Consider the following 25,587-nt stretch of genomic DNA (forward strand, 5'->3'; position numbering starts at 1 on the left):
GTCCTAAGGCCAACATAAAGATACAGCAAAACGTGAGGTGAAAAGCAAAAAGGTTGCTGGTAGGCCACCTTAAGGATGCCAGGTCTAACAAAAACTGAACTAAGGATAACATGAGTAAAACATCAGGTTTCTCTACTGCATTTGGTGAGACAAGTGGGCCTTCTTTTATCTTCCATTCAAGCAATCTTTGACAGACCCCTTTATTATAGAGCTTTTCAAGGATTAAAGATAAGGCACTTACAAAGGAGTCCCAAATACTCAGAGATGGTTGACTTCTGTAATATGGGTCGTAGACTAAAAGCAGCGCAAAAACAGAGTGCAACAGGGTCCAAAAAACTTGAGTGCCACAAGAGAGTTTGAATGCAAGCGTATCCTTTTACAGATCCAGAGATATACTCATGCAATTTTTGTTTTTAGGACAGAACGTGCATGATGAAAAAAACATTGTTTTTAAAAAGCGCATTGCAGAATATCAGTACTTTGATGTGGGAAAACTTCAAAACTTTCAAACAAAATATTTGTAGGCAGCCTACAGCAAGTTGTTGTGGCCGAGTGGTTAAGGCGATGGACTAGAAATCCATTGGGGTATCCCCGCGCAGGTTCGAATCCTGCCAACAACGAGAATCTTGTTATTATCGGCTACAATTTCAGAAGTTAACCTTTAGTATTTCTTCCATTTCAGTTTTATAAATAGGTGGCTTATTTTTGTGTCACTATTGCCTCTCCACATATTTGTTATCGCTACCTCTTTCATGTCTTTGCTACACCACATTCCTACTTTAGCACTGGTGTAAACGCTTCAAATTATTATACGGTTGCTCTCTCATTCATACCTGCGCATGCACTTGAAAGTTACTTTACCAATAAAAGACGCAAAGAGAGAAATAGAACAAAAGTGCTGGCTGGATTGGCAAACACACTTCATAAAACTGCATTTTCTTTTTTATTCTCCCCCGTGTTACATGCTTAACCTCCCCATGTGTAATTTCTCTTAACCTGCTGTCCCAGGAAGAGAATTTCATCTACAGGCTCTTTCTGTGTTTTTTTCCCTAGTCTGTCTTTCCCATTTCTTAGCTGTGTAACTGTTCCTTTACGCGCTCTATTTAAACGCCATCAATCTCATTTGAGCTCCTTGCTCCCGCTTCTGTTTTCTCCACCTCTCATACTGCCAGTTCTCTCTTTCTCTGTGGTTGGTGGCTACTTTCCTGAGCTTCCGAAGCCACGTGGTTCCTGCCTCTTGTTGTCAGACTTGAATTGGAAAAGGAACCATATTAACAAGCCTTTACCACTCACACACGGCGGAAGTTTATACTTTAATTCAGTGAGCTAAGAAAAGCGTGTTGTGGGTCCCCTACGAGCCATGGTGCTTGCTTCATCATGATTTGGCACCAGTCATTAGCCGCAGCTCTGCTAATGAGCCACTGAGGTCAGTTTCAATATTTACTCAAAAACATAACCATGCAGCCCACCCCTCAACTGTGTATTTATCTTGCTTTTATGCTGTTCGTGTGATTAGCTAGGAGGAGCTCACGGCGACATCCTCCCTATAAAAGTGTAGATGGATCACTCTCTAACTCTTTCTTGCTTCACATACAAATGGCTTGAAAGGTGCAGGGAAGATGCAGGTCTAATAGACAGAATAGAAGGTCTGTGCCAGGTGGGTTTCTCTGCATTGGTGTCCCATCACAGGTCCGCAAGTGTAATGTGTGATCTTTGACTCCTGGCATTTCACAAGCAGGCGGCCAGGAAACGGTTTCAGCCTATCAACCACTGAGGAGACGCAGCCTCTGAATGAGGAATGAGGAAGCAATGAATACATCCAGCCTATCACAGGAACAGCCCTGAGTGTTCCGAATTATAAATTCTCCATGTCACTGTATGTCGTTGAGCCCAAGTAGCTCGCCGTGATCGTATAGTGGTTAGTACTCTGCGTTGTGGCCGCAGCAACCTCGGTTTGAATCCGAGTCACGGCATTGTGGTTGGCAATGTCACGGCAGTTGGGTGTTAATTTTACAGAATTAGCAAATGTACCAGTGGTTTTTGTAAAATGTCTATTAAAAACAGATCCTTTCAAATATTTAAACCATCTAACAACAAATGATTTAAACTCGCATGATTATAAGCTGTAGCTATAATGTATTTACTTACATAAATTATCGTTCTTGAACCTATTGGGGGTGGAGGGGGAGCGGAGCTCACCCCCCAGGTGCAGTTGAGTGACCTGTGTTGTGGCTCTCTAGAGGGAAGGCACAAATTTTGCTGTCACCCAGCCCAATCCAGACGTGTATTGGGGCCAGGTTTCAGGCAAATAGAGCAGTAAGTGCAGAGAAATGTTCACTCTCTAAAAGTGGCATTTCTAAAATAGTAAAGTTAAATCCAACCTCACCAGTAAGTAGGATTTTCAATAAATAAATAAAGCTACTCCTCTCCGATATGGAATTACCAAATTAAAAGTATAGGGGAATACACAGAGCTAACCTATGAGAGGGGTAGACCTCACAGTAGTGAAAAATGAAATAGACTGTTTGGTACTTACAGGACACGCGAACCACCAAAGTACATATCTTATTTTTTACTTACATAGCATCATGCACCTAGGACTACCTAGGGCCTACCTTAGGTGTAAATTATATGTAATAAAAGGGGAGTTTAAGGCTTGGCAAGTAGGCTGGGACTCCCCTGGGAGACCCCTGAGTCTATGCCCAGAACCATAACTCTGCCAGTCGAGTACTTACCTAAAAGCCGATAACTCACTTTTCTTCCATAGGCTAACATTGAGTGGTTTCACTTGGAAATTCTTCTAAGTGGTGTGGAGTTTTGGAACTTTAAAATATTCATCTAAAATCAGCCGAACAACGAATTCTGATTTACTCACCTGTTATCAGGAGAGACCTCAGTGCTGCATCTTGGAGCTCGGTACTGACCCTGAAAAGTAATTTTAACCGTACTTACCAGTAACTCGAATTTCCTTCCATGGGATATCATTGCCTGCTTTTTGCTGAAAATTTTCTAAGTGTCGATTTTTGAAACTTACAAATATTCTTTAAAAATCGTACCAACTGTGAAAACGTAATTGTTTACCTGTTTTAGATAGATGTCCCAGTACTGAGCCTAGGAGCCCAGCACTGGATTACAAAAGTAACGAGAACGTACTTTACCCGTAACTTGAATTTTCTTCCATAGGAAACCATTGACTGTTTTTCTGTGAAATTTCTTCTAAGTGTCGATTTTGCAAACATGTAAATATTCCTTAAAAATCGCCTGTATAACTTAAACGCAGTTTCTCAACTGCTTACAGGTGGTACAGTAGTGCTGGATCTAGGATCCAACACTGACCCAGAAAACGTAACCATAACCCCACTTACCTGCTAAGTGAATTTCCTTCCATAGGATAACATTGGTAATTTGATCAGCAAAAGTTTCGAAGTGTCAACTTTTAAAATAGCAAAATATTGCTTAAAAATCACAACAGTAACTAAAACGAATTTACTCACTTGTTTCCAAGAACTGTCCTAGGACTGAATCTAGGATCCAGTCCTGGATTTAGAAAAGTAATCCTGAAAGTAATTAATTGCATATAACTTAAAATTCCCATTGAGCTCAATGTATTATTGTGATTCAAATTGTGTTGCCTATTGCAATAAACTGCAACTATGACCTGCAAAAGTCAATTGCCTATTGCAAAGTATTTAACTAAAGCATCTCATTCTGAGAAAGTATATTTTGATACCTATTGTTGGTTCTAAAATAAAACAACAATATCTTTTGTATGCAAACCAATGGCCTAGAGTTCAGTTCTTGAGTGTGTGAGACCATTTGCTGACTGAGTGTGTACAACAAATGTTTTACACTGTACTCTGATACTGCCTTGCTGCTCGGCAAGCTACCACTTTAGAGAGTAAGGTTATATCTAACTTTAGCCTCTGCCAAACCTCTGGGGACTGGGGACTCTGTGCACACTGTACCTATTTGGGAACAGTATATACAGAGCCACTTTCTCACAGTAGTGATAAAGTGATTAGAGTCCTAAGGCCAACATAAAGATACAGCAAAACGTGAGGTGAAAAGCAAAAAGGTTGCTGGTAGGCCACCTTAAGGATGCCAGGTCTAACAAAAACTGAACTAAGGATAACATGAGTAAAACATCAGGTTTCTCTACTGCATTTGGTGAGACAAGTGGGCCTTCTTTTATCTTCCATTCAAGCAATCTTTGACAGACCCCTTTATTATAGAGCTTTTCAAGGATTAAAGATAAGGCACTTACAAAGGAGTCCCAAATACTCAGGGATGGTTGACTTCTGTAATATGGGTCGTAGACTAAAAGCAGCGCAAAAACAGAGTGCAACAGGGTCCAAAAAACTTGAGTGCCACAAGAGAGTTTGAATGCAAGCGTATCCTTTTACAGATCCAGAGATATACTCATGCAATTTTTGTTTTTAGGACAGAACGTGCATGATGAAAAAAACATTGTTTTTAAAAAGCGCATTGCAGAATATCAGTACTTTGATGTGGGAAAACTTCAAAACTTTCAAACAAAATATTTGTAGGCAGCCTACAGCAAGTTGTTGTGGCCGAGTGGTTAAGGCGATGGACTAGAAATCCATTGGGGTATCCCCGCGCAGGTTCGAATCCTGCCAACAACGAGAATCTTTTTATTATCGGCTACAATTTCAGAAGTTAACCTTTAGTATTTCTTCCATTTCAGTTTTATAAATAGGTGGCTTATTTTTGTGTCACTATTGCCTCTCCACATATTTGTTATCGCTACCTCTTTCATGTCTTTGCTACACCTCATTCCTACTTTAGCACTGGTGTAAACGCTTCAAATTATTATACGGTTGCTCTCTCATTCATACCTGCGCATGCACTTGAAAGTTACTTTACCAATAAAAGACGCAAAGAGAGAAATAGAACAAAAGTGCTGGCTGGATTGGCAAACACACTTCATAAAACTGCATTTTCTTTTTTATTCTCCCCCGTGTTACATGCTTAACCTCCCCATGTGTAATTTCTCTTAACCTGCTGTCCCAGGAAGAGAATTTCATCTACAGGCTCTTTCTGTGTTTTTTTCCCTAGTCTGTCTTTCCCATTTCTTAGCTGTGTAACTGTTCCTTTACGCGCTCTATTTAAACGCCATCAATCTCATTTGAGCTCCTTGCTCCCGCTTCTGTTTTCTCCACCTCTCATACTGCCAGTTCTCTCTTTCTCTGTGGTTGGTGGCTACTTTCCTGAGCTTCCGAAGCCACGTGGTTCCTGCCTCTTGTTGTCAGACTTGAATTGGAAAAGGAACCATATTAACAAGCCTTTACCACTCACACACGGCGGAAGTTTATACTTTAATTCAGTGAGCTAAGAAAAGCGTGTTGTGGGTCCCCTACGAGCCATGGTGCTTGCTTCATCATGATTTGGCACCAGTCAATAGCCGCAGCTCTGCTAATGAGCCACTGAGGTCAGTTTCAATATTTACTCAAAAACATAACCATGCAGCCCACCCCTCAACTGTGTATTTATCTTGCTTTTCTGCTGTTCGTGTGATTAGCTGGGAGGAGCTCACGGCGACATCCTCCCTATAAAAGTGTAGATGGATCACTCTCTAACTCTTTCTTGCTTCACATACAAATGGCTTGAAAGGTGCAGGGAAGATGCAGGTCTAATAGACAGAATAGAAGGTCTGTGCCAGGTGGGTTTCTCTGCATTGGTGTCCCATCACAGGTCCGCAAGTGTAATGTGTGATCTTTGACTCCTGGCATTTCACAAGCAGGCGGCCAGGAAACGGTTTCAGCCTATCAACCACTGAGGAGACGCAGCCTCTGAATGAGGAATGAGGAAGCAATGAATACATCCAGCCTATCACAGGAACAGCCCTGAGTGTTCCGAATTATAAATTCTCCATGTCACTGTATGTCGTTGAGCCCAAGTAGCTCGCCGTGATCGTATAGTGGTTAGTACTCTGCGTTGTGGCCGCAGCAACCTCGGTTCGAATCCGAGTTACGGCATTGTGGTTGGCAATGTCACGGAAGTTGGGTGTTAATTTTACAGAATTAGCAAATGTACCAGTGGTTTTTGTAAAATGTCTATTAAAAACAGATCCTTTCAAATATTTAAACCATCTAACAACAAATGATTTAAACTCGCATGATTATAAGCTGTAGCTATAATGTATTTACTTACATAAATGATCGTTCTTGAACCTATTGGGGGTGGAGGGGGAGCGGAGCTCACCCCCCAGGTGCAGTTGAGTGACCTGTGTTGTGGCTCTCTAGAGGGAAGGCACAAATTTTGCTGTCACCCAGCCCAATCCAGACGTGTATTGGGGCCAGGTTTCAGGCAAATAGAGCAGTAAGTGCAGAGAAATGTTCACTCTCTAAAAGTGGCATTTCTAAAATAGTAAAGTTAAATCCAACCTCACCAGTAAGTAGGATTTTCAATAAATAAATAAAGCTACTCCTCTCCGATATGGAATTACCAAATTAAAAGTATAGGGGAATACACAGAGCTAACCTATGAGAGGGGTAGACCTCACAGTAGTGAAAAATGAAATAGACTGTTTGGTACTTACAGGACACGCGAACCACCAAAGTACATATCTTATTTTTTACTTACATAGCATCATGCACCTAGGACTACCTAGGGCCTATCTTAGGTGTAAATTATATGTAATAAAAGGGGAGTTTAAGGCTTGGCAAGTAGGCTGGGACTCCCCTGGGAGACCCCTGAGTCTATGCCCAGAACCATAACTCTGCCAGTCGAGTACTTACCTAAAAGCCGATAACTCACTTTTCTTCCATAGGCTAACATTGAGTGGTTTCACTTGGAAATTCTTCTAAGTGGTGTGGAGTTTTGGAACTTTAAAATATTCATCTAAAATCAGCCGAACAACGAATTCTGATTTACTCACCTGTTATCAGGAGAGACCTCAGTGCTGCATCTTGGAGCTCGGTACTGACCCTGAAAAGTAATTTTAACCGTACTTACCAGTAACTCGAATTTCCTTCCATGGGAAAATTCAAAATCGAAGTCAGTTACCCTACCGCCGCCGCTGCTGCCAACACCGGGGTCTTGTCAGCTGCCTCTCCCCCCCCGCCGCCGTAGCATCTAGCGGCCGAGAGAGAGGGGGAGACTACAAGCCCCAGCCTGCCTTGCGGTCCTCCACGCTCGGACGCCGCCAAACGCGCCCGGAGGCGCTCAAAAGACCGCGGCTCCTTCCTGAGAGCGGGAAAATTCAAAATCGAAGTCAGTTACCCTACCGCCGCCGCTGCTGCCAACACCGGGGTCTTGTCAGCTGCCTCTTCCCCCCCCGCCGCCGTAGCATCTAGCGGCCGAGAGAGAGGGGGAGACTACAAGCCCCAGCCTGCCTTGCGGTCCTCCACGCTCGGACGCCGCCAAACGCGCCCGGAGGCGCTCAAAAGACCGCGGCTCCTTTCTGAGAGCGGGAAAATTCAAAATCGAAGTCAGTTACCCTACCGCCGCCGCTGCTGCCAACACCGGGGTCTTGTCAGCTGCCTCTCCCCCCCCGCCGCCGTAGCATCTAGCGGCCGAGAGAGAGGGGGAGACTACAAGCCCCAGCCTGCCTTGCGGTCCTCCACGCTCGGACGCCGCCAAACGCGCCCGGAGGCGCTCAAAATACCGCGGCTCCTTCCTGAGAGCGGGAAAATTCAAAATCGAAGTCAGTTACCCTACCGCCGCCGCTGCTGCCAACACCGGGGTCTTGTCAGCTGCCTCTCCCCCCCCGCCGCCGTAGCATCTAGCGGCCGAGAGAGAAGGGGAGACTACAAGCCCCAGCCTGCCTTGCGGTCCTCCACGCTCGGACGCCGCCAAACGCGCCCGGAGGCGCTCAAAAGACCGCGGCTCCTTCCTGAGAGCGGGAAAATTCAAAATCGAAGTCAGTTACCCTACCGCCGCCGCTGCTGCCAACACCGGGGTCTTGTCAGCTGCCTCTCCCCCCCCCGCCGCCGTAGCATCTAGCGGCCGAGAGAGAGGGGGAGACTACAAGCCCCAGCCTGCCTTGCGGTCCTCCACGCTCGGACGCCGCCAAACGCGCCCGGAGGCGCTCAAAAGACCGCGGCTCCTTCCTGAGAGCGGGAAAATTCAAAATCGAAGTCAGTTACCCTACCGCCGCCGCTGCTGCCAACACCGGGGTCTTGTCAGCTGCCTCTCCCCCCCCCGCCGCCGTAGCATCTAGCGGCCGAGAGAGAGGGGGAGACTACAAGCCCCAGCCTGCCTTGCGGTCCTCCACGCTCGGACGCCGCCAAACGCGCCCGGAGGCGCTCAAAAGACCGCGGCTCCTCCCGCGTCGCGGGACGCGCGCGGGCGGCGCCGGGCTAAGCCCGGGCAAAGGGCGGGCCCTCTGAGGTCCTCAGAGGTCAACAGTGGTCGGGCGGGCCACCCATCTAAGTTGAAGACAGGTGAGAGAAGTGATATGGCTACAAGGGGGAAGCGCTCTGCCATCCAAAGCGGTGGCCCAGATGCGGCACATACGGGTATACCATTAACTTTGGAAAGTATGCTGGACAATGCTTTTAACATGGTTGCCAATGAAATTGCGAGTACGGAGAGACGGATGTCACTGGAACTCTTGCGCGTACACACTGAGTCAAGAGACTCAAGCGTAGTTTACACTGTACCGTTATCTCCAACCATTACTGTGTCTAAATCCAATGTGCCCAACCCACCATCTATCACACTTGAGAAGGAAAGTGATACTATTATCCTTGAATCCCAGCTTGACACCACTGAATATGTCCCTATCCCTCATATATCCCCAAAGGCCAAACCTGCTGGAGGAAAAAGGAAAAGAGGCCCCCCAAAATCTTTAAATAACAAAAGGAAACCAGCTCCGTATAATAAGGGCCAACCCACACCGCAGAGTATGTGGACCAGAGGGAAGCAAAAAACAATAGGGGTCAGTGGTGCTACGACTGATGAAGTGCAACTGGTTGAAGGACCTTTGGACATTATTCCTCCCAGTAATGGTACAAACTGTACTTATACACAGACTGAGTTAGTTAGTGAAAATATTCCAGCAACGAAATCAAATGCTAACTTTTTGGAAACCATTGTAGATACCGTTTTTAAACAGTTAGAATGTCAAATGGTCAAACAGTTTAATAATATTTTTAAAAGATTGGACCGTATCGAAACAATGATTAAAAATGAGGATGCTAAGAGGAAGGGGGCTATCAGTCTTGATCTAATAAGGGGTGAGCGCTTTTTGAAAGACTTAGAAAATGTTAACAAAGATATACTAAGTGATGTGCGAAAATCCCCCAGTAATGTCACCACTGCAAATATTGTAACGAACAGCACTAGTGACGGGAGAAATCACACTTTAAAAAACCCCCAGCACACCAAGGTCACGGCCATAGAACCGATATGCCCCAATACTATTGCCACTAATATGCCTAAGGATGCTCCCACCCATCACACCACAGGAAGGAAGGCACCTACTAACACTGCATCTGATATGGGCCAAATAACTACCACAAGGCCAACAATGCACTCAGGGCCTGTCCTTAATCTGCCCCCCGACGCCTGCCCATATGTGATAATTCTGGCAGGAGTCCCTCAGTTAAGGGAGGGACAGAGCGAGACATGGATGCAGCTTAACAACAAATGCATAGACTGGCTATCTAAACACAAAGGGGTAGGACCTAATATCATGAGAGAAATTTTGACTATACGACGGGTGAGCTGGGTTGGGCCTCTACCAAAGAACATAGAAGGGGATTGTATCGTCATCAATTTTAGAAATCCCTCTACAGTTAAATTTATTCTTGGTAGTAATAATAAATGTTTTTCTCCGCCCACTGATATAACCTCCTTACCATTGGGCTACTTTTACAGACCCCATTATAGACCTCACAGCTCCACCTTTTCGCCTTTTCCCTTACACAATAGGTACAGTGCCCTGTCTGATCTGGGCACTCTGGACTGACCATCAACCATTTCGTCAGATTCAGCAGTTAAGAACTATTCTAAAATACTCAGGCCAGCAGGGGATTCTCCTATCGATTTAAATACAGTGATTGCCAACGATGATAAGGTGCCTAAGAATAATAGCTATGTTTCTACTCCGGTATCTCTGACTAACAATTTGGCAATCCTAAGTTGGAATATAGCAGGTTTAAATGCTAAAGTTACAAACAGCGATTGGGTGGACTGGGTTTCTAAATTCGATATTTTAATGTTTCAAGAAACCTGGTGTACCACTTCTTTACTTTTTGATGGTTTCTGTTGTTTTAATCAAACTGCCTCAATACCTGCTTTAGGTAGACCCAGTGGGGGACTATCAACATGGGTCAAAATGGGTGCCGATGTCATAACTGAACCACTGGAAACAAACAATAGAAACTTCCAGGCATTGCTTTATGTTAGCAGTGTTAGAATATGTTTTGTAAATTTTTATAACAACGATTTTAAAACACATCCCAATATGAATTTTATAGAGCTGTTTAATTTTATTGACGACATTACTGAAAGACAAATGTGTGGTAAACTTGACGGGATATGTGTTGGAGGCGACTTTAATGCACACATCCACCGTCGAACTCCTCCCTGTAAAAGAGGTGAAGAACTATCCAACCTTCTGGCCACGAGGGATTTAATTAATGTAATGGAAAAAGTAAACACCATGGAAAAACTCTGCCCTGTGGCCACCTACATTGGACATGGGAGTGCTTCCACAATCGACTATGTACTCATGAGCCCTATGCTGGTGGACCTTTTATTAGAGGCCTCAGTAGTAAGGTGTATCTATAGCGACCATTACCCCATTTTATCCACCCTCAAACTTCCCCACAAAAGGTTGAAGCGGAAGGAAATAGGGGCAAAAAATCTAGCCGTGTCGACAGATAGGCTTAGGGTGGTTTGGAAGGGGATTAACAATAAGGGGGTACTAGCCCAGGTTATAAAATCTTATCCTGGACTAGTCTTCACCTGCCTGTCATCCGACCGCCCTAATTATGCGATAGTGGAAGCATTCACTGAATTGTGCAAGACTATAAAGAAGGAGATATCCAAGCCAGTCTTAATCAACACTAATATCACCCCCAGATGGTTTGACAACTCTTGCTCTAGAGCAAATAGAGATTTGAGAGCTGCTTTAAAGACCGATCCACCAGATCAGCTTTTGGTGAGGACCTTGAGGTCTAGTTACAAACGTGCTTTAAAAACACGATCCAATGAGCTTTTAATAACTCATTGGGAATCACTTGCAAGAACTGCAGCAACAAAGGATATTGCCGGGTTTTGGAGAGAGGTCAAGAACTTGAAATCATTTGGCTCTAATATCACTCCCATAACTTGTAGCATACCGGGGGATGTATGGGTGAAACATTTTACAAATATTTACATGGCATCGACCCCTCCTATTGAAAATTGTCAATCATTTAAGTTCCCGCATATTTCAATAACGGAAGTAGAGGATGCAATTCTTCAAAGCGCCGGAAACAAAGCGCCAGGGCCTGATGGAGTATCTATTGATTTAATAAAATCAGAGCCTGATCTATGGTCCCCACTTTTGTGTAATGTTTTTAACAATTTATCCATCACTTCACTGCCTGATTCTTGGTCTAATAGCACCATCGTACCAATCTTTAAAAAAGGGGACAGATTTGATCCTGGGAGTTATCGCCCGATATCATTAATCGACAATACATTGAAGATTCTGGGCAGGGTCATTTTTAATAAGATTAACATCTGGTCCGAAGAAAACAAAATTTTACACCCATGCCAGTTAGGCTTTAGAAGCAACGTAGGGACGGTTGAGCAGTGCCTGAACCTAAACTTAGTTTTAGATAAATACATTATAGCTAAAAAATCCCCACTTTATTTAGGTTTCATGGATCTAAGCTCCGCCTTTGATTTTGTCAACCGATCACGCCTATGGACAGCCTTGCTGAGGTATGGTTTGGACGAATCTCTGGTCCACTTTTTGGCCCACTTACACAGTGATTTAAAAGCTTGTGTCCGTGTTAACAATGATGGTGAAGTTTCGGGCGAGATTTTAATTGGCAGGGGTGTTAGACAAGGCTGTGTCCTGGCTCCCCTGCTTTTTATTTTATATATAAATGAACTAAGTACATCCTTGGATAAATTGACTTTAGATGTTCCGCTCGTTAACGGCAAACCTCTCCCTGTATTGCTTTATGCCGACGATGCAGTACTCTTAGGTCGTACACCTAATGCACTTCGCACTTTAATATCAGGCTTCGTCTCCTATATGGCCGATCTTGACTTATGCACAAATTTTAAAAAATCTTATATAATGTCTTGTGGGCCTAAGAAACATAAAATCAGTCATATTACGTCAGGGAATAACGTTCTAAACAGCACTAGCACTTTCCCTTACTTAGGTTTGTTGTTTTCCGATTTCGGATCCTGGCAACCACATGTTGCCAGAGGGAGGAATAAACTGGGTAAAGCCATTAATTCTATAATTACTTTACGCCAACCAAAGCATACTGAAGTCATTCTGTCACTTTTACAAATTTACAAAACCCAGTGCGTCCCTACAGGAACTTATGGTGCTGAGGTATGGGGATACTCGAGCTGCACGAACATTCAGATTGAAGGAAATAAGTTCTGCAGGAGGGTACTGGGGGGTGTTATCTCGGCACCATCATATGTGTGCCACAGAGAACTGAACCTTCCATATATAGAGGACTTTATAAAATCTAGACCTGCTCTGTTTTGGTTAAAAATTTGGCGTAACCCAGCAGCCTCGCTGACTCGTGATATAATTTTAGACTGTCTAAAAAGTGAGCGGGCAAAATACATTCCTTGGCTCAATGCGGTACAGATGAGCCTTCTAAGCGTAGACATGGGGCATCTTTTCTCAGCACCCGAAATAATCGATACATCACATAGGACCATAGTGAAAAGGGCCTTATTTGATTTGTATCGAGTGAATAGAGAAAAAATCGAATTTACAAAGCCAGTAATTATTGGGTACATACCACTACAAATAGCATGTACCGAGCCATTTAACATGCCCCAAGGCTACCTACGCAAGAAATTGGGCAGATGGAACCGGAGTTTGCTGTTTAGATTTAGGGATGGGAGTGTGGTAAATTTACTCTGCTTCCCCTTGGGCTACACTCATAACTTGGGGAGTCTATCCTGCCCATGTAACCAGGGTGGAAAGCAAAGTTTGTTGCATTTTACACTGTTTTGTGGCTTTTATGCAAAATATACCAAACACTTTCTAATCCCTTATTTGAGAGCTAATGCCCTGACGGATTTTAACAAGGCTTTCAGAGTTTTACGGATGTTAAGTACTGACGATGTAATTTACAGAGTCAACCACTTTCTTCAAACCGCTGTCCGTTCTCGTGCCTCAATGATTATGACTTGAAGTGTGTTGATTATTCTGCCAAGTTAATTTATTGTGTTTTATTTATTGGTTGTCCACTCACCTCAATGAACTTGGTTTGAAAGCCTGTTTATTATTTTATCCATCGCACTTTTGTTCATTGGGTGTACCTTCAGATATGCTGTTTTTGAGATTAGTTTTTATCAATGACTTAGGTTGTTTTATTGTTTGCATACTGCATATTTGCACATTGATGTACCTTAGACACGTTGTTCTTTTAAAATATGTTTTATTATTCATTGGGATGGTTTTTAATGCTTTTAATAGATGTATTTTCTGGAAGTCTCTGATATGTTTGATTTAGAACTATTTTTACAGTATTTGAGTTTTGAATCTGCACTTATTTGACTGTGTTTAAGAATGTTTGTTGTATTTTGTATGTACTTTTATGGATGTCTGTTTATATCCGAATAAAGATCATTTGAAATTGAATTATTCATCTAAAATCAGCCGAACAACGAATTCTGATTTACTCACCTGTTATCAGGAGAGACCTCAGTGCTGCATCTTGGAGCTCGGTACTGACCCTGAAAAGTAATTTTAACCGTACTTACCAGTAACTCGAATTTCCTTCCATGGGATATCATTGCCTGCTTTTTGCTGAAAATTTTCTAAGTGTCGATTTTTGAAACTTACAAATATTCTTTAAAAATCGTACCAACTGTGAAAACGTAATTGTTTACCTGTTTTAGATAGATGTCCCAGTACTGAGCCTAGGAGCCCAGCACTGGATTACAAAAGTAACGAGAACGTACTTTACCCGTAACTTGAATTTTTTTCCATAGGAAACCATTGACTGTTTTTCTGTGAAATTTCTTCTAAGTGTCGATTTTGCAAACATGTAAATATTCCTTAAAAATCGCCTGTATAACTTAAACGCAGTTTCTCAACTGCTTACAGGTGGTACAGTAGTGCTGGATCTAGGATCCAACACTGACCTAGAAAACGTAACCATAACCCCACTTACCTGCTAAGTGAATTTCCTTCCATAGGATAACATTGGTAATTTGATCAGCAAAAGTTTCGAAGTGTCAACTTTTAAAATAGCAAAATATTGCTTAAAAATCACAACAGTAACTAAAACGAATTTACTCACTTGTTTCCAAGAACTGTCCCAGGACTGAATCTAGGATCCAGTCCTGGATTTAGAAAAGTAATCCTGAAAGTAATTAATTGCATATAACTTAAAATTCCCATTGAGCTCAATGTATTATTGTGATTCAAATTGTGTTGCCTATTGCAATAAACTGTAACTATGACCTGCAAAAGTCAATTGCCTATTGCAAAGTATTTAACTAAAGCATCTCATTCTGAGAAAGTATATTTTGATACCTATTGTTGGTTCTAAAATAAAACAACAATATCTTTTGTATGCAGACCAATGGCCTAGAGTTCAGTTCTTGAGTGTGTGAGACCATTTGCTGACTGAGTGTGTACAACAAATGTTTTACACTGTACTCTGATACTGCCTTACTGCTCGGCAAGCTACCACTTTAGAGAGTAAGGTTATATCTAACTTTAGCCTCTGCCAAACCTCTGGGGACTGGGGACTCTGTGCACACTGTACCTATTTGGGAACAGTATATACAGAGCCACTTTCTCACAGTAGTGATAAAGTGATTAGAGTCCTAAGGCCAACATAAAGATACAGCAAAACGTGAGGTGAAAAGCAAAAAGGTTGCTGGTAGGCCACCTTAAGGATGCCAGGTCTAACAAAAACTGAACTAAGGATAACATGAGTAAAACATCAGGTTTCTCTACTGCATTTGGTGAGACAAGTGGGCCTTCTTTTATCTTCCATTCAAGCAATCTTTGACAGACCCCTTTATTATAGAGCTTTTCAAGGATTAAAGATAAGGCACTTACAAAGGAGTCCCAAATACTCAGAGATGGTTGACTTCTGTAATATGGGTCGTAGACTAAAAGCAGCGCAAAAACAGAGTGCAACAGGGTCCAAAAAACTTGAGTGCCACAAGAGAGTTTGAATGCAAGCGTATCCTTTTACAGATCCAGAGATATACTCATGCAATTTTTGTTTTTAGGACAGAACGTGCATGATGAAAAAAACATTGTTTTTAAAAAGCGCATTGCAGAATATCAGTACTTTGATGTGGGAAAACTTCAAAACTTTCAAACAAAATATTTGTAGGCAGCCTACAGCAAGTTGTTGTTGCCGAGTGGTTAAGGCGATGGACTAGAAATCCATTGGGGTATCCCCGCGCAGGTTCGAAACCTGCCAACAACGAGAATCTTTTTATTATCGGCTACAATTTCAGAAGTTAACCTTTAGTATTTCTTCCATTTCAGTTTTATAAATAGGTGGCTTATTTTTGTGTCACTATTGCCTCTCCACATATTTGTTATCGCTACCTCTTTCATGTCTTTGCTACACCTCATTCCTACTTTAGCACTGGTGTAAACGCTTCAAATTATTATACGGTTGCTCTCTCATTCATACCTGCGCATGCACTTGAAAGTTACTTTACCAATAAAAGACGCAAAGAGAGAAATAGAACAAAAGTGCTGGCTGGATTGGCAAACACACTTCATAAAACTGCATTTTCTTTTTTATTCTCCCCCGTGTTACATGCTTAACCTCCCCATGTGTAATTTCTCTTAACCTGCAGTCCCAGGAAGAGAATTTCATCTACAGGCTCTTTCTGTGTTTTTTTCCCTAGTCTGTCTTTCCCATTTCTTAGCTGTGTAACTGTTCCTTTACGCGCTCTATTTAAACGCCATCAATCTCATTTGAGCTCCTTGCTCCCGCTTCTGTTTTCTCCATCTCTCATACTGCCAGTTCTCTCTTTCTCTGTGGTTGGTGGCTACTTTCCTGAGCTTCCGAAGCCACGTGGTTCCTGCCTCTTGTTGTCAGACTTGAATTGGAAAAGGAACCATATTAACAAGCCTTTACCACTCACACACGGCGGAAGTTTATACTTTAATTCAGTGAGCTAAGAAAAGCGTGTTGTGGGTCCCCTACGAGCCATGGTGCTTGCTTCATCATGATTTGGCACCAGTCATTAGCCGCAGCTCTGCTAATGAGCCACTGAGGTCAGTTTCAATATTTACTCAAAAACATAACCATGCAGCCCACCCCTCAACTGTGTATTTATCTTGCTTTTCTGCTGTTCGTGTGATTAGCTGGGAGGAGCTCACGGCGACATCCTCCCTATAAAAGTGTAGATGGATCACTCTCTAACTCTTTCTTGCTTCACATACAAATGGCTTGAAAGGTGCAGGGAAGATGCAGGTCTAATAGACAGAATAGAAGGTCTGTGCCAGGTGGGTTTCTCTGCATTGGTGTCCCATCACAGGTCCGCAAGTGTAATGTGTGATCTTTGACTCCTGGCATTTCACAAGCAGGCGGCCAGGAAACGGTTTCAGCCTATCAACCACTGAGGAGACGCAGCCTCTGAATGAGGAATGAGGAAGCAATGAATACATCCAGCCTATCACAGGAACAGCCCTGAGTGTTCCGAATTATAAATTCTCCATGTCACTGTATGTCGTTGAGCCCAAGTAGCTCGCCGTGATCGTATAGTGGTTAGTACTCTGCGTTGTGGCCGCAGCAACCTCGGTTCGAATCCGAGTCACGGCATTGTGGTTGGCAATGTCACGGAAGTTGGGTGTTAATTTTACAGAATTAGCAAATGTACCAGTGGTTTTTGTAAAATGTCTATTAAAAACAGATCCTTTCAAATATTTAAACCATCTAACAACAAATGATTTAAACTCGCATGATTATAAGCTGTAGCTATAATGTATTTACTTACATAAATTATCGTTCTTGAACCTATTGGGGGTGGAGGGGGAGCGGAGCTCACCCCCCAGGTGCAGTTGAGTGACCTGTGTTGTGGCTCTCTAGAGGGAAGGCACAAATTTTGCTGTCACCCAGCCCAATCCAGACGTGTATTGGGGCCAGGTTTCAGGCAAATAGAGCAGTAAGTGCAGAGAAATGTTCACTCTCTAAAAGTGGCATTTCTAAAATAGTAAAGTTAAATCCAACCTCACCAGTAAGTAGGATTTTCAATAAATAAATAAAGCTACTCCTCTCCGATATGGAATTACCAAATTAAAAGTATAGGGGAATACACAGAGCTAACCTATGAGAGGGGTAGACCTCACAGTAGTGAAAAATGAAATAGACTGTTTGGTACTTACAGGACACGCGAACCACCAAAGTACATATCTTATTTTTTACTTACATAGCATCATGCACCTAGGACTACCTAGGGCCTACCTTAGGTGTAAATTATATGTAATAAAAGGGGAGTTTAAGGCTTGGCAAGTAGGCTGGGACTCCCCTGGGAGACCCCTGAGTCTATGCCCAGAACCATAACTCTGCCAGTCGAGTACTTACCTAAAAGCCGATAACTCACTTTTCTTCCATAGGCTAACATTGAGTGGTTTCACTTGGAAATTCTTCTAAGTGGTGTGGAGTTTTGGAACTTTAAAATATTCATCTAAAATCAGCCGAACAACGAATTCTGATTTACTCACCTGTTATCAGGAGAGACCTCAGTGCTGCATCTTGGAGCTCAGTACTGACCCTGAAAAGTAATTTTAACCGTACTTACCATTAACTCGAATTTCCTTCCATGGGATATCATTGCCTGCTTTTTGCTGAAAATTTTCTAAGTGTCGATTTTTGAAACTTACAAATATTCTTTAAAAATCGTACCAACTGTGAAAACGTAATTGTTTACCTGTTTTAGATAGATGTCCCAGTACTGAGCCTAGGAGCCCAGCACTGGATTACAAAAGTAACGAGAACGTACTTTACCCGTAACTTGAATTTTCTTCCATAGGAAACCATTGACTGTTTTTCTGTGAAATTTCTTCTAAGTGTCGATTTTGCAAACATGTAAATATTCCTTAAAAATCGCCTGTATAACTTAAACGCAGTTTCTCAACTGCTTACAGGTGGTACAGTAGTGCTGGATCTAGGATCCAACACTGACCTAGAAAACGTAACCATAACCCCACTTACCTGCTAAGTGAATTTCCTTCCATAGGATAACATTGGTAATTTGATCAGCAAAAGTTTCGAAGTGTCAACTTTTAAAATAGCAAAATATTGCTTAAAAATCACAACAGTAACTAAAACGAATTTACTCACTTGTTTCCAAGAACTGTCCCAGGACTGAATCTAGGATCCAGTCCTGGATTTAGAAAAGTAATCCTGAAAGTAATTAATTGCATATAACTTAAAATTCCCATTGAGCTCAATGTATTATTGTGATTCAAATTGTGTTGCCTATTGCAATAAACTGTAACTATGACCTGCAAAAGTCAATTGCCTATTGCAAAGTATTTAACTAAAGCATCTCATTCTGAGAAAGTATATTTTGATACCTATTGTTGGTTCTAAAATAAAACAACAATATCTTTTGTATGCAAACCAATGGCCTAGAGTTCAGTTCTTGAGTGTGTGAGACCATTTGCTGACTGAGTGTGTACAACAAATGTTTTACACTGTACTCTGATACTGCCTTACTGCTCGGCAAGCTACCACTTTAGAGAGTAAGGTTATATCTAACTTTAGCCTCTGCCAAACCTCTGCGGACTGGGGACTCTGTGCACACTGTACCTATTTGGGAACAGTATATACAGAGCCACTTTCTCACAGTAGTGATAAAGTGATTAGAGTCCTAAGGCCAACATAAAGATACAGCAAAACGTGAGGTGAAAAGCAAAAAGGTTGCTGGTAGGCCACCTTAAGGATGCCAGGTCTAACAAAAACTGAACTAAGGATAACATGAGTAAAACATCAGGTTTCTCTACTGCATTTGGTGAGACAAGTGGGCCTTCTTTTATCTTCCATTCAAGCAATCTTTGACAGACCCCTTTATTATAGAGCTTTTCAAGGATTAAAGATAAGGCACTTACAAAGGAGTCCCAAATACTCAGAGATGGTTGACTTCTGTAATATGGGTCGTAGACTAAAAGCAGCGCAAAAACAGAGTGCAACAGGGTCCAAAAAACTTGAGTGCCACAAGAGAGTTTGAATGCAAGCGTATCCTTTTACAGATCCAGAGATATACTCATGCAATTTTTGTTTTTAGGACAGAACGTGCATGATGAAAAAAACATTGTTTTTAAAAAGCGCATTGCAGAATATCAGTACTTTGATGTGGGAAAACTTCAAAACTTTCAAACAAAATATTTGTAGGCAGCCTACAGCAAGTTGTTGTGGCCGAGTGGTTAAGGCGATGGACTAGAAATCCATTGGGGTATCCCCGCGCAGGTTCGAATCCTGCCAACAACAAGAATCTTTTTATTATCGGCTACAATTTCAGAAGTTAACCTTTAGTATTTCTTCCATTTCAGTTTTATAAATAGGTGGCTTATTTTTGTGTCACTATTGCCTCTCCACATATTTGTTATCGCTACCTCTTTCATGTCTTTGCTACACCTCATTCCTACTTTAGCACTGGTGTAAACGCTTCAAATTATTATACGGTTGCTCTCTCATTCATACCTGCGCATGCACTTGAAAGTTACTTTACCAATAAAAGACGCAAAGAGAGAAATAGAACAAAAGTGCTGGCTGGATTGGCAAACACACTTCATAAAACTGCATTTTCTTTTTTATTCTCCCCCGTGTTACATGCTTAACCTCCCCATGTGTAATTTCTCTTAACCTGCTGTCCCAGGAAGAGAATTTCATCTACAGGCTCTTTCTGTGTTTTTTTCCCTAGTCTGTCTTTCCCATTTCTTAGCTGTGTAACTGTTCCTTTACGCGCTCTATTTAAACGCCATCAATCTCATTTGAGCTCCTTGCTCCCGCTTCTGTTTTCTCCACCTCTCATACTGCCAGTTCTCTCTTTCTCTGTGGTTGGTGGCTACTTTCCTGAGCTTCCGAAGCCACGTGGTTCCTGCCTCTTGTTGTCAGACTTGAATTGGAAAAGGAACCATATTAACAAGCCTTTACCACTCACACACGGCGGAAGTTTATACTTTAATTCAGTGAGCTAAGAAAAGCGTGTTGTGGGTCCCCTACGAGCCATGGTGCTTGCTTCATCATGATTTGGCACCAGTCATTAGCCGCAGCTCTGCTAATGAGCCACTGAGGTCAGTTTCAATATTTACTCAAAAACATAACCATGCAGCCCACCCCTCAACTGTGTATTTATCTTGCTTTTCTGCTGTTCGTGTGATTAGCTGGGAGGAGCTCACGGCGACATCCTCCCTATAAAAGTGTAGATGGATCACTCTCTAACTCTTTCTTGCTTCACATACAAATGGCTTGAAAGGTGCAGGGAAGATGCAGGTCTAATAGACAGAATAGAAGGTCTGTGCCAGGTGGGTTTCTCTGCATTGGTGTCCCATCACAGGTCCGCAAGTGTAATGTGTGATCTTTGACTCCTGGCATTTCACAAGCAGGCGGCCAGGAAACGGTTTCAGCCTATCAACCACTGAGGAGACGCAGCCTCTGAATGAGGAATGAGGAAGCAATGAATACATCCAGCCTATCACAGGAACAGCCCTGAGTGTTCCGAATTATAAATTCTCCATGTCACTGTGTGTCGTTGAGCCCAAGTAGCTCGCCGTGATCGTATAGTGGTTAGTACTCTGCGTTGTGGCCGCAGCAACCTCGGTTTGAATCCGAGTCACGGCGTTGTGGTTGGCAATGTCACGGCAGTTGGGTGTTAATTTTACAGAATTAGCAAATGTACCAGTGGTTTTTGTAAAATGTCTATTAAAAACAGATCCTTTCAAATATTTAAACCATCTAACAACAAATGATTTAAACTCGCATGATTATAAGCTGTAGCTATAATGTATTTACTTACATAAATTATCGTTCTTGAACCTATTGGGGGTGGAGGGGGAGCGGAGCTCACCCCCCAGGTGCAGTTGAGTGACCTGTGTTGTGGCTCTCTAGAGGGAAGGCACAAATTTTGCTGTCACCCAGCCCAATCCAGACGTGTATTGGGGCCAGGTTTCAGGCAAATAGAGCAGTAAGTGCAGAGAAATGTTCACTCTCTAAAAGTGGCATTTCTAAAATAGTAAAGTTAAATCCAACCTCACCAGTAAGTAGGATTTTCAATAAATAAATAAAGCTACTCCTCTCCGATATGGAATTACCAAATTAAAAGTATAGGGGAATACACAGAGCTAACCTATGAGAGGGGTAGACCTCACAGTAGTGAAAAATGAAATAGACTGTTTGGTACTTACAGGACACACGAACCACCAAAGTACATATCTTATTTTTTACTTACATAGCATCATGCACCTAGGACTACCTAGGGCCTACCTTAGGTGTAAATTATATGTAATAAAAGGGGAGTTTAAGGCTTGGCAAGTAGGCTGGGACTCCCCTAGGAGACCCCTGAGTCTATGCCCAGAACCATAACTCTGCCAGTCGAGTACTTACCTAAAAGCCGATAACTCACTTTTCTTCCATAGGCTAACATTGAGTGGTTTCACTTGGAAATTCTTCTAAGTGGTGTGGAGTTTTGGAACTTTAAAATATTCATCTAAAATCAGCCGAACAACGAATTCTGATTTACTCACCTGTTATCAGGAGAGACCTCAGTGCTGCATCTTGGAGCTCGGTACTGACCCTGAAAAGTAATTTTAACCGTACTTACCAGTAACTCGAATTTCCTTCCATGGGATATCATTGCCTGCTTTTTGCTGAAAATTTTCTAAGTGTCGATTTTTGAAACTTACAAATATTCTTTAAAAATCGTACCAACTGTGAAAACGTAATTGTTTACCTGTTTTAGATAGATGTCCCAGTACTGAGCCTAGGAGCCCAGCACTGGATTACAAAAGTAACGAGAACGTACTTTACCCGTAACTTGAATTTTCTTCCATAGGAAACCATTGACTGTTTTTCTGTGAAATTTCTTCTAAGTGTCGATTTTGCAAACATGTAAATATTCCTTAAAAATCGCCTGTATAACTTAAACGCAGTTTCTCAACTGCTTACAGGTGGTACAGTAGTGCTGGATCTAGGATCCAACACTGACCCAGAAAACGTAACCATAACCCCACTTACCTGCTAAGTGAATTTCCTTCCATAGGATAACATTGGTAATTTGATCAGCAAAAGTTTCGAAGTGTCAACTTTTAAAATAGCAAAATATTGCTTAAAAATCACAACAGTAACTAAAACGAATTTACTCACTTGTTTCCAAGAACTGTCCCAGGACTGAATCTAGGATCCAGTCCTGGATTTAGAAAAGTAATCCTGAAAGTAATTAATTGCATATAACTTAAAATTCCCATTGAGCTCAATGTATTATTGTGATTCAAATTGTGTTGCCTATTGCAATAAACTGTAACTATGACCTGCAAAAGTCAATTGCCTATTGCAAAGTATTTAACTAAAGCATCTCATTCTGAGAAAGTATATTTTGATACCTATTGTTGGTTCTAAAATAAAACAACAATATCTTTTGTATGCAAACCAATGGCCTAGAGTTCAGTTCTTGAGTGTGTGAGACCATTTGCTGACTGAGTGTGTACAACAAATGTTTTACACTGTACTCTGATACTGCCTTACTGCTCGGCAAGCTACCACTTTAGAGAGTAAGGTTATATCTAACTTTAGCCTCTGCCAAACCTCTGGGGACTGGGGACTCTGTGCACACTGTACGTATTTGGGAACAGTATATACAGAGCCACTTTCTCACAGTAGTTGTTAGAATGGGGAACCTCGGGTTGGCACAGGTAGGTACTTGCGACAAGCAGCGGTCCCTTCTTCTATTCAGGGCGAGGGAATTACCCCTTCAGAACAACCCCTGCTCACCCTATAGGTAGTGTGGCGCGAGCAGTCAGGGCTAAACTTCAGGGCGCTAGTCAGTTAAGCATTTATGATCACACACAGTAAACCACAATGATCCCCCACAAACGGACACCAGGCGTAAGTTGTATCAAAAATACGGATGCTTTATATAAAAGTTTCTTTGTTACGCAGGCATGTACAAGACCATCAATAACGGTTACGAAATGGAAGCCACAAGATGATAATTAGGCACTGTTCTTGTCTTTGGTAACTTATTCGATTACGAGCGCTTCACAGGGCTCGGGTGAGTCGGTCCAGTCACGACGATGCGCAGGGCACCCAGGAACCAGTGATACGGGGAAATCAGAACGTTGCGGACCCCGAGTCCGATAGAGAGTTCCCTGTACCTGGGAACGTGCGATGTGCTTGGACGAGACTTCAGGAGAGATGCAGGTTCTGCACCTCGTGGGTCTTCCGGATCAAGAATTCAGCGGGCGGCTCTCGGTAGACAGGTGCGGCCCCGGGCCTCCGACACGGACTGTGCGGGAGGTCACGCGGAGGGCGGCACGGTCAGACTCAGGCTGGGAGGTGAAGCGGGGCGGCCGGATACGTTACGACGTACGGGCGGCCGTCCGAGGCTGGATTTCACTTCCCCACTAGAAATCCGGCGGGAGGGCGAAAGGGCACCAAGCGCGCTCCAGTAGCAGGCAGGTGACAGGGAAGCGGGACGGCCAGACTCGATGGGTCCAGAGCGACTCAGGTAGAGCGGGGCTCTCGGCGAGTGGAGGCGGCCAGGCTTCTGGGTGTCACGGCCCTAGGAGGGATGCGAAGGTGCGCAGGGCACTCCGGCGGGAGAAAGCACACGGCTCGAATTCTCAGACGAGCGGAGACACGGTGAACCCACTGGTCCTGGGGTTCAGTTCAGGGGGCAAGCTCTTCTTCCAAGCCCTTGGAGATAGTTGAAGAACAAAGTGCAAAAGTCTCTTTCAGTCTTTTTCCTCTCCTTCCTTAGCAAGGCACCTACTGCAGGCCAGTCCCTCAGGTCAGGGAAAGTTACTCCTCCTTCAGCTTCTTCCAGGTCCTTCTAGTCAGGCAGAGTTCCTTCGTGGTTCAATCTGGATCTGATTTCTGAGGAGCCAGGCTCCTACTTTTATACAGGGATTCTTTTGTTCTTTAGCGCCAGGGGGCCTGGGCCTGGCTCAGTCCAGTTTTGGAGCACTCTGTTGTGGTGACTCGGCTTGTTCCTTTCAGCAGCAGGGCAGAGACATCAGCCGCTCCACAGGGGGCGGCGCCGGCTTTGTGGTGGCAGAGCCCAGGTCTATTCAAGAGTCAGGGTGCACTCCTCCCACCCATCCTGGTGTAATCTCTCTACCCACCACCTGGCAGCCAACCTGTCTCCTGGAATCCCCCAGCCCTGCTCCGGTACTGTTGCTAGGCAGAACACACACACACAGCAGAGGCAGACTGAGATGGTTAGGCACGCAAAGGCTAACTTTCTAAAAGTAGCATTTGCAAACCCAGGATATTAAAATAACCTTTACTAAAAGACGTATTTTATCATCCTGAGTTCAGGCATACTAAACATGACTTTCTACCATGCTCCCTGAGTCCACTGGGGTCACAGCGTGTAGCGATCCCAGCAGCCCATTCTGGCCTATGGAGAGCAGGTAGCCTTCAATAGTGAAAAACGAAAAGGGCTGTAATTCACTATTAAGACATGTCACACCATCAGGGCATGTCCTACCTTATACCTACAATGCACCCTGCGCTCAGGCCTACCAGAGGGGTGACTATCATGTAGTTAAGGGAAGGTTTAGGGACTGGTAAGTGGGGACACTTGCTCAGTCAGCGCGATGGTACCAGACCGCGCGCAGGGTCTGCAGTGGCAGACCCTAGACACATTTTACCCCGCGGCTTCGGTGGGTGGCACAACCAGTGCTGCAAGCCCACTAGCAGCATTTGGATATACGAGCCCTTGGCACCCCTGGTGCACTCTACTAGGGACTGATAGTAAACCAAATAAACCAAACGTGGAAGTCAATTCACATAATACATTTTACCATAGGGAGCACTTGCACTGTGGCACTGGATGGCAGTGGCACAGTGCCCTGAGCAGCTAACATCAACACAAAAACACATTGAGGCACAGACAAAAATGGAAGGGTGACCCACGCCAATGGTGCCAGGTCTAACACGTGTCCCCTCCAGCTGAAAAGTGGGGAGAACTACCCTACCCCAGGGAGTTCTGCATCACTAAGGCGGAAAAACCTGGACAGACCGTCAGCATTGGCGTGATCTGTGCCAGGGCGATGCTCCACCGTAAAGTCCATACCCTGTAGGGAGATGGACCACCTCAACAGTTTTGGGTTCTCACCCCTCATTTGCATCAACCATCTGAGGGGCCTGTGGTCGGTCTGAACCCGGAAGTGAGACCCAAACAAGTAGGGTCTTAGCTTCTTCAGCGCCCAGACCA

General features: G+C 43.4%; 6 non-coding genes across 6 annotated transcripts; all 6 read left to right on the forward strand.

Moving 5' to 3' along the window:
- The first annotated feature begins 538 nt into the window (after positions 1 to 538).
- Positions 539 to 620, forward strand: TRNAS-AGA (transfer RNA serine (anticodon AGA)). The gene has a single exon. It is a non-coding gene; the product is annotated as a tRNA-Ser (tRNA).
- A 3,941-nt stretch (positions 621 to 4,561) lies between these two features.
- TRNAS-AGA (transfer RNA serine (anticodon AGA)) lies at positions 4,562 to 4,643 on the forward strand. Its single transcript has one exon. It is a non-coding gene; the product is annotated as a tRNA-Ser (tRNA).
- A 1,281-nt stretch (positions 4,644 to 5,924) lies between these two features.
- Positions 5,925 to 5,996, forward strand: TRNAH-GUG (transfer RNA histidin (anticodon GUG)). Its single transcript has one exon. It is a non-coding gene; the product is annotated as a tRNA-His (tRNA).
- Positions 5,997 to 15,535: 9,539 nt separating this feature from the next.
- On the forward strand, positions 15,536 to 15,617 carry TRNAS-AGA (transfer RNA serine (anticodon AGA)). The gene has a single exon. It is a non-coding gene; the product is annotated as a tRNA-Ser (tRNA).
- A 1,281-nt stretch (positions 15,618 to 16,898) lies between these two features.
- TRNAH-GUG (transfer RNA histidin (anticodon GUG)) lies at positions 16,899 to 16,970 on the forward strand. Its single transcript has one exon. It is a non-coding gene; the product is annotated as a tRNA-His (tRNA).
- Positions 16,971 to 19,558: 2,588 nt separating this feature from the next.
- On the forward strand, positions 19,559 to 19,640 carry TRNAS-AGA (transfer RNA serine (anticodon AGA)). The gene has a single exon. It is a non-coding gene; the product is annotated as a tRNA-Ser (tRNA).
- The last annotated feature ends 5,947 nt before the right edge of the window (positions 19,641 to 25,587 follow it).

Source organism: Triturus cristatus, chromosome 12 (assembly GCF_964204655.1).
Source record: "Triturus cristatus chromosome 12, aTriCri1.1, whole genome shotgun sequence".
NCBI lineage: Eukaryota > Metazoa > Chordata > Amphibia > Caudata > Salamandridae > Triturus > Triturus cristatus.